This window comes from Orussus abietinus, unplaced genomic scaffold (genome assembly GCF_000612105.2).
Source record: "Orussus abietinus isolate OABI.00-Male unplaced genomic scaffold, Oabi_2.0 scaffold530, whole genome shotgun sequence".
In the NCBI taxonomy this organism is placed as follows: Eukaryota; Metazoa; Arthropoda; class Insecta; order Hymenoptera; family Orussidae; genus Orussus; species Orussus abietinus.
Window position 1 is genome coordinate 24529 of NW_019394705.1, and position 8322 is coordinate 32850.

Sequence of the window (8322 nt, forward strand, 5' to 3'; positions counted from 1 at the left end):
CACATATAGGTGCGCGCTCGCAAAAGGGGTCGCCACAGCTAACTGGTTAAAAGAAAGTGTTGTATTCGAATCGACTGATTTGGAGGGGGTTTCACATCACCTTAAGAAGAGAAGGAAGTTCGAGGTGTCGCCGCTACGCGGCGCTGCGCCGTGGGACGCGCGTAACGAGATAGAGAGCCGCCATTCAACGGACACAATGTTACCGCCCAGGCCCGCCCTCCCCGGCACCCCGGGGCTTTATTAATTTACCCCTCGTCGAGGAACGTCGCGCCCTCTTTCGGTGGTCCACCGCGCATTAATCCACGACTGGCCACGCCCCTTCGCCCCGTTTACAGCCGCCTGTGAAAACCTAACCTCAACCGAACGACGCGCCGCTTCTAACAAGGAAGGTATCCCAGGTCGATCTCTCCGATTTCATTTCTTTTGTAATATGTTATAGTAGACTAAAAACTAAGCGACACGTATTTCTTTTGATCTGCCTTTAAACACTTTCCCAGTGAACACTGTTATATAACTGTTGGGTAAATGTTACGTTTTCGAAACTAACATGTTACGTAGCATAAAAGTAACATGGAAGTTAGATGTTAGTTATTATTTTCCACTCGGTAATGTAACATGTTATATCAATGTTACATTAATGTTATAATTTCAGTTACCTTAAAATAATATTAATTTTTCATGCATTTAATGAAAAAGATGACGCAATTCTATCCAAAATTATATAATTTTTTATTTTTAATTATTTCTTGGTACTTGACAATAGTTAGATATTAAATGACAAATGATTCCATAATTCAATCCAAAAACAAATCGTTACATAATTTCATTGAAATTATGTAACGATAAACTATCTGATTTTACTTGAAGACAATTAGGATTTCATTCGACTAGCAAACAATGACTGATAATGTATACGCGCGTATGAATTAAAGTCACATTTTTTCATACGAGTAGTAAACAATATATGACATATATTAATCTTATGACATTTAACGATGAATTATGACAATGACGATGACGATGATGTAATAAAATAAATGACAGCATCAATGTAGTTCCGTTTTGTTACAAATATGTGCTGCATATACACAGTAATATCAGGACAGTAACATAATGTAAGATGAGAATAACAAAGTTATGCTACATTTATATAGATATGATAGTAACAAATGTTATGTAACTTGTTAGCTCCATGTTACATAACCGTTAAGTTACTGCATTGTAACAAATGTCATGTAACTAGTTAGCTCTATGTTACGTAACCGTTATGTTATTACATTGTAACAAACGTTAGGTTATTACATTGTAACAAACGTTATGTTATTACATTGTAAAAAACGTTATGTTATTACATTGTAACAAACGTTAGGTTATTACATTTTAACAAACGTTATGTTATTTGTTAGTTTTAAGTTACGTAACTGTTAGGTTTGGTGTTCAGTGGGTTAAGGTGAAGTGAAACCCCCTTCAAATCAGTCGATTCGAATACAACGCTTTTTTTTAAAGGTATTAGACCAAACTGTCCGAAACTTTGACACATCACTCCTGATCATCTAAGAATTGTCCTGACACATTCAAAATTTGGATTTTTGGAAAAAATTAGCTAACTCAGCCCAAACCAGAAACAAAATGGCGTCGAGCTCTCATATTTCGATCAATATACAATTATCGAAGGCTCTAATATGAGAAACTAAAGGGTCAGGATACTTTTACGAGAATTTAGAACTCTCTGGTAATCGATGAACTTGCATTTGAACGGGATATAGGCAAACAAGTGTTGTATGCACTTCTGTGCTAAAACGAAGGGAATACGAGGTCTCGGAGTAAAAATTTAATTGACCTGGAAATCACAGATGGCGCCGGGGGTCCCTCTGCAGTCAATTAGGGCCCCAGAAAGCATGAATTCAGAGGATTTCTGAACATTTACTTCGATTTCTTGATATTTATTGTACGAAAATAACAGGTGAAGTATGCCATTAGGTACAATATCCAATATAATTCTATACAGCTGTCAATATAAAAACCAACGTTGGCAACGTAGGCATTTAGAAAAATCTTCTTTATCGACGTCGATCAAGTTCCTCGACGTGTTTCACTTCACCTTAAATTTCCGGGGTTTGGCGGCCACTTCGATTTCCTTATAATTATTGTTCGAAAACGACAGGTGGAGTGTGCCATTTAGTACAATACCCAATATAATTCGACCCAGCTGTCAATATACAAACGAACGCCGGCAACGTAGGCATTTAGAAAAATCTTCTTTATCGACGTCGATCAAGTTCCTCGACGTGTTTCACTTCACCTTAAATTTCCGAGGATCGGCAGCCGTTTCAATTTCTTTATAATTGTTATTCAAAAACGACAGGTGGAGTGTGCCATTTAGTACAATACCCAATATCATTCGACACAGCTGTCAATATAAACACCAACGTCGGCACGTAGGTATCCAAAAAAATCTTCTTTACCGACGTCGATCAAGTTCCTCGACGTGTTTCACTTCACCTTCAATTTCCGAGGGTCGGCGGCCGTTTCAATTTCTTTATAATTATTATTCGAGTACGACAGGTGGAGGGTGCTATTTAGTACAATACCCAATATCATTCGACACAGCTGTAAATATAAAAACGAACGCCGGTAACGTAGATATTTAGAAAGATCTTCTTTACCGACATCGATCAAGTTCCTCGACGTGTTTCACTTCACCTTAACCGCAAAAGCAGTCCGGGGATCGTTTAAAGATATGAGAAAACCTGAGGGGCCGTTTTTCCGCGGCATTGAGAGCACCATGCAATTACGCTTGGAATTACGCATCGGGCATATCGGAGACGCTTCACCCCGGGATCGGGAGGCTCCTTTGTATATGTATTTCTAGGGGGAAGAGGGGAGAAGAGAAAAGGGGAGTCTCGGCTCCCCGCGACGCAATTAGTGGATATTATTTCCGGCCGCCCACGGGACTGATTCCGGGTCTGAATCAATCATACCCTATGGCGGGAAACAATAACCGGGAGGCCGTCCCTCCGAGGGGATGGGCGCCGACCACCCTCTCGGTCGCCCCTCTATGTGCCCGTCCCGTGCCTACCCTGTGCCCGTCTTTGCCCAACCCGCTCGCGATTGCGCTAAACCTAAACAATGGTCCACCCGCTGCACGCCTAAGGCACTTCCTGCTCCGCTGTGAGTTGCTGCAACCTGCTTCAACCGACTGCGAGCTGCTTCTAGTTGCTGCAACCTACTGCGAGCTGCTTCTAGTTGCTGCAACCTACTGCGAGTTGCTGAAAATTTGCTGCGACTGGCTATGAGCGGCTACAACCTGCTGAAACTTGCTGCGACCGGCTATGAGCTGCTACGAGCTGCTGAAACTTGCTGCAACCGGCTATGAACTGCTACACCCTGCTGGAACTTGCTGCGACCGGCTAAGAGCTGCTACGAGCTGCTAAAACTTGCTGCAACCGGCTGCGAACTGCTCCGAGTAGCTGCAAGATGATGCAAGATGCTGAAATTTGCTGCGACCAGCTATAAGCTGCTACAACCTGCTGAAGCTTGCTGCGACCGGCTATGAACTACTACACCCTGCTGTAACTTGCTGCGACCGGCTAAGAGCTGCTACGAGCTGCTAGTACTTGCTGCAACCGACTGCGAACTGCTACAAACTGCTCCGAGTAGCTGCAAGATGATGTGAGCTGCTGAAATTTGCTGCGACCGGCTATAAGCTGCTACAACCTGCTGAAGCTTACTGCGACCGGCTATGAGCTACTACACCCTGCTGGAACTTGCTGCGACCGGCTAAGAGGTGCTACGAGCAGCTAAAACTTGCTGCAACCGGCTGCGAACTGCTACAAACTGCTCCGAGTAGCTGCAAGATGATGTGAGCTGCTGAAATTTGCTGCGACCAGCTATAAGCTGCTACAACCTGCTGAAGCTTACTGCGACCGGCTATGAGCTACTACACCCTGCTGGAACTTGCTGCGATCGGCTAAGAGCTGCTACGAGCAGCTAAAACTTGCTGCAACCGGCTGCGAACTGCTACAAACTGCTCCGAGTAGCTGCAAGATGATGCTAGCTGCTGAAATTTGCTGCGACCAGCTATAAGCTGCTACAACCTGCTGAAGCTTACTGCGACCGGCTATGAGCTACTACACCCTGCTGGAACTTGCTGCGACTGGCTATGAGCTGCTACAACCTGCTGAAACTTGCTGCGACCGGCTATGAACTACTACAACTTACTTAAACTTGCTGTGACCGGCTATGAGCTGCTACACCTTGCTGGAACTTGCTGCGACCGGCTAAGAGGTGCTACGAGCAGCTAAACCTTGCTGCAACCGGCTGCGAACTGCTACAAACTGCTCCGAGTAGCTGCAAGATGATGCTAGCTGCTGAAATTTGCTGCGACCAGCTATAAGCTGCTACAACCTGCTGAAGCTTGCTGCGACCGGCTATGAGCTACTACACCCTGCTGGAACTTGCTGCGATCGGCTAAGAGCTGCTACGAGCAGCTAAAACTTGCTGCAACCGGCTGCGAACTGCTACAAACTGCTCCGAGTAGCTGCAAGATGATGCTAGCTGCTGAAATTTGCTGCGACCGGCTATGAGCTGCTACAACCTGCTGAACCTTACCGTGACCGGCTATGAGCTACTACACCCTGCTGTAACTTGCTGCGACTGGCTATGAGCTGCTACAACCTGCTGAAGCTTGCTGCGACCGGCTATGAGCTACTACACCCTGCTGGAACTTGCTGCGACCGACTATGAGCTGCTACAAGCAGCTAAAACTGGCTGGAACCGGCTATGAACTGCTACAACCTGCTGGAACTTGTTGTGACCGGCTATGAACTGCTACACCCTGCTGAAACTTCTCTACGAACTGGGTGTACCGAATCGTTTCAAACTTGACAATGTAAATTTGTAAACCCTAATGTAGGTCGTATTCCCATCATTTTAGCATAGAAGCGCATACAACACTTTTTTTGACTTTATCCCGTTCAAATGCGAGTTTATCGATTACCAGAGTATTCTAAATTGTCGTCAAATTGTCCTGACTCTTTCGTTTCTCATATCAGAGCCTTCGAGAATAGTATATTGATAAAAATATGAGAGCTCGACGCCATTTTGGTTCTGGTCTGGGCTAAGTTAAAACATGTTTTCTAAAAATTCAAATTTTGAATGCGTCAGGACAATTCTTAGATGATTAGAAGTGATGTGTCGAAGTTTCAACAGCTCGGTCCAATACCCTTAAAAATAAGTGTCTTATTCGAATCGATTGATTTGAGGAGTATTTCACATCACCTTAATTGACGTTTTTTCCTTCGGAGCGAACTCTCTAAACCCTGACATCCCCTTTTCGCACGGATTCCCGTGTATTCTCTGCATACAGGGGTTTTGCTGACAAACGGGGAGCGCCATTGTTATGGGATGAGGCGAGTGACCCATTTAAGGTGAAGTGAAACCCCCCTCAATCAATAAGACACTTTGTTTTAAGGTTGTTGGATAGAACTGTCTGAAACTATGACACATGACTTGTGATCATCTTAGTATTGTCCTGAAACTTTCAAAATTTTGTTTTTTGAAAGAAATTTTTTTACTTAGCCCAGACCAGAACCAAAAGGGCGTCGGGCTCTCATATTTCGATCTCTGGTATGAGAAACGAAAGGGTCAGGACAATTTTACGACAATTTAGAACACTCTGGTAATCGATAAACTCGCATTTTAACGGGATAAAGGCAGAAAAAGTGTTGTATGGGCTTCTGTGCCAAAACAATGGGAATACGAGGTCTCGGAGTGAAAATTTAATTGACCTGGAAATCACAGATGGCGCAGGGGGTCCCTCTGCAGTCAATTAGTTCCTCAGAAAGCATGAATCCAGAGGATTTCTGGAGTTTCACTGCGATTTCTTGATATTTAATGTACGAAAACGCCAGGTGGAGTATGCCATTTGGTACAATACCCAATATAATTCATCACAAATGTCAATATAAAAACGAACGGGACAAGACAGAAGTTAACCTTGTTGACGTTTCTGAGCAATGAATGACGTGTCTGTTGTAAGAACATGGCAAGCGTGTCAAATTGTTCAGTTTATCAGTTCTTTTCCCTATTTCCTATTTTCAATTATCAGGCTAATGGCAATTTTTCTCGACGGGGCAAGATGCAATGCTAACCTTGTTGACGTTTCGGAACAATGAATGACGTGCCTATTACAACAAAATGACAACAGTGTTATATTGTTCAGTTTATCAGTTCTTTTTCCCTATTCCCTATTTCCAATTATCAGGCTGATGTTACCTAATGGCAATTTTTCTAAACGAAGCAAGATGCAAAGTTAGCCAGGTTGACGTTTCTGAACAATAAATAACGTGCCTGTTGCAACGTAATGACAGTGTCAAATTGTTCAGTTTATCAGTTCTTTTTCCCTATTTCCAATTATCAGGCTGATGTTACCTGATGTCAATTTTTCTAGACGGATAAGATACACAATTAACATTGTTGACGTTTCTGAACAATAAATGGCATGCCTATTACAACGAAATGACAACAATGTCAAATTGTTCAATTCATCAGTTCTTGTTCCCTATTCCCTATTTCTAATTATTAGGTTGATGTTACCTAATAGCAATTTTTCTAGACGGACAAGATGCACAATTAACCTTGTTGACGTTTGTGAACAATAAATTACGTGCCTATTGCAAGGAAATATCAACAGTGTCGAATTGTTCAGTTTATCAGTTCTTTTTTCCTATTCCCTATTTCCAATTATCAAGCTGACAATACCTCTTGGCAATTTCTCTAGACGGGGCAAGACGCATAAGTAACCTTGTTGACGTTTCTGAACAATAAATGACGTGCCTATTACAACGAAATGACAACAATGTCAAATTGTTCAATTCATCAGTTCTTGTTCCCTATTCCCTATTTCCAATTATCAGGCTGATGTTACCTAATGGCAATTTTTCTAAACGGAGTAAGATGCAAAGTTAGCCAGGTTGACGTTTCCACGTTGCACCCCCCAGTAGACGGTCTCAGGTCCCTCATCCAATCTTTAGCGAAGCTGCACAAAGCTCTTGCACCCACCCTCGCTGCTCTATTCATTTATGCACCGCCACCCACCACCCACCACCCACCACCCACCGCTACTTCTGTTTGTACGCAGACGAGCAGAATCGAATATAATGCAACCCCGGTCTCGTCCCGATGAAATGCATAAATAAGCGAAGACGCTGTCGACCATTACAGGGGCTCCTCGAGGGGTTGGGGGTGGAATTAAATGTACTTGGCATCTTGGGGGTGCGATATCGCGGGAGGAGGGGGAGGACCCTTGAAGAGGGCTGGAATAAAAAATTATAATTCAAAGATTTTCCTTCAATGGCGGAGTTTCTTCTCCCAAAGGGTGCTCGACCGTTCACGAAAAGAAGATCTAATTGCATAGANTCAAGCGACAGATTTTTTAAAATGTCTCGTAGATTGCAATTAATGATAAGTTGTGGTTTTGTCATCCAAGCATTTCCTAGTAGCATAGAATAATTTAAAAATATTTGTTTGTAATCTTTGTTAAATATCTCAAGCGACAGATTTTTTAAGATGTCTCGTAGATTGCAATTAAAAATAAGTTATGGTTTCATCATCCAAGCATTTCCTAGTAGCCTAGAATAATTTTTTAATATTTGTTTGCAATCTTTGTTTTTAAATATTTGTTTGTAATCTTCGTAAAATATATGAAACGACATATTTTTTAAGATGTCTCGTAGATTGCAATTAATGATAAGTTGTTGTTGTTTCATCATCCAAGCATTTCCTAGTAGCGTAGAATAATTTCTAAATATTTGTTTGTAACTTTTGTTAAATATATCAAGCGATAGATTTTTTAAGATGTCTCGTAGATTGCAATTAATGATAAGTTGTTGTTGTTTCATCATCCAAGCATTTCCTAGTAGCGTAGAATAATTTCTAAATATTTGTTTGTAACTTTTGTTAAATATATCAAGCGATAGATTTTTTAAGATGTCTCGTAGATTGCAATTAAAGATAAGTTGTGGTTTCATCATCCAAGCAAATCTTAGAAGCACTGAATAATTTCTAAATATTTGTTTATAATTTTTGCTAAATATCTCAAGCGACAGATTTTTTAAGATATCTCGTAGTTTGCAATTAAAGATAAGTTGTTGTTTCATCATCCAACCATTTCCTAGTAGCGTAGAATAATTTATAAATATTTGTTTGCAATCTTTGGTAAATATCTCAAGCGACAGATTTTTTAAGATTTCTTGTAGATTTCAGTCGAAGATATTAGAAATATTTGTTGAAAATCTCAATGGCATATTTATTTTCAATAAT